Below are 1,760 nucleotides of genomic sequence, written 5' to 3' on the forward strand. Positions count from 1 at the left end.
ATAGTATGCAGTATAAGTATAGTAGTATAAGTACAGTAGGGAGTATAAGTACAGTAGGGAGTATAAGTACAGTAGGAAGTATAAGTATAGTAGTATAAGTATAGTATGCAGTATAAGTATAGTAGTATAAGTACAGTAGGGAGTATAAGTACAGTAGGGAGTATATGTATAGTAGGAAGTATAGTAGGAAGTATAAGTATAGTAGGGAGTATAAGTATAGGAGTATAAGTACAGTAGGAAGTATAAGTATAGTATGCAGTATAAGTATAGTAGTATAAGTACAGTAGGGAGTATAAGTACAGTAGGGAGTATATGTATAGTAGGAAGTATAGTAGGAAGTATAAGTATAGTAGGGAGTATAAGTATAGGAGTATAAGTACAGTAGGAAGTATAAGTATAGTATGCAGTATAAGTATAGTAGGGAGTATAAGTATAGTAGTATAAGTACAGTAGGGAGTATAAGTACAGTAGGGAGTATATGTATAGTAGGAAGTATAGTAGGAAGTATAAGTATAGTAGGGAGTATAAGTATAGGAGTATAAGTACAGTAGGAAGTATAAGNGGAGTATAAGTATAGTAGGCAGTATAATTATAGTAGGCAGTATAAGTATAGTAGGAAGTATAAGTATAAGTATAGTAGTATAAGTACAGTAGGGAGTATAAGTATAGTAGGGAGTATAGGTATAGTAGGCAGTATAAATTTAGTAGGGAGTATAAGTGTAGTAGGAAGTATAAGTATAGTAGGCAGTATAATTATAGTAGGCAGTATAAGTATAGTAGGGAGTATAAGTATAGTAGGGAGTATAAGTATAGTAGGCAGTATAATTATAGTAGGCAGTATAAGTATAGTAGGAAGTATAAGTATAAGTATAGTAGTATAAGTACAGTAGGGAGTATAAGTATAGTAGGAAGTATAAGTATAAGTATAGTAGTATAAGTACAGTAGGGAGTATAAGTATAGTAGGGAGTATAAGTATAGGAGTATAAGTATAGTAGGCAGTATAAGTATAGTAGGGAGTATAAGTATAGTAGGCAGTATAAGTATAGTAGGGAGTATAAGTATAGTAGGCAGTATAAGTATAGTAGTATAAGTACAGTAGGAAGTATAAGTATAGTAGGCAGTATAAGTATAGTAGTATAGGTATAGTAGGAAGTATAAGTACAGTAGGGAGTATATGTATAGTAGGAAGTATAAGTATAGTAGTATAAGTATAGTAGGAAGTATAAGTATAGTAGGCAGTATAAGTATAGTAGGAAGTATAACTACAGTAGTATAAGTACAGTAGGGAGTATATGTATAGTAGGAAGTATAAGTATAGTAGGCAGTATAAGTATAGTAGGAAATATAAGTATAGTAGGGAGTATAAGTATAGGAGTATAAGTACAGTAGGAAGTATAAGTATAGTATGCAGTATAAGTATAGTAGGGAGTATAAGTATAGTAGTATAAGTACAGTAGGGAGTATATGTATAGTAGGAAGTATAAGTATAGTAGTATAAGTATAGTAGGAAGTATAAGTATAGTAGGCAGTATAAGTATAGTAGGAAGTATAACTACAGTAGTATAAGTACAGTAGGGAGTATATGTATAGTAGGAAGTATAGTAGGAAGTATAAGTATAGTAGGGAGTATAAGTATAGTAGGCAGTATAAGTATAGTAGTATAAGTATAGTAGGCAGTGTAAGTATAGTAGTATAAGTACAGTAGGGAGTATAAGTATAGTAGGGAGTATAAGTATAGTAGGCAGTATAAGTATAGTAG

Source organism: Austrofundulus limnaeus, unplaced genomic scaffold (genome assembly GCF_001266775.1).
Source record: "Austrofundulus limnaeus strain Quisiro unplaced genomic scaffold, Austrofundulus_limnaeus-1.0 Scaffold2437, whole genome shotgun sequence".
Taxonomy (NCBI): Eukaryota; Metazoa; Chordata; class Actinopteri; order Cyprinodontiformes; family Rivulidae; genus Austrofundulus; species Austrofundulus limnaeus.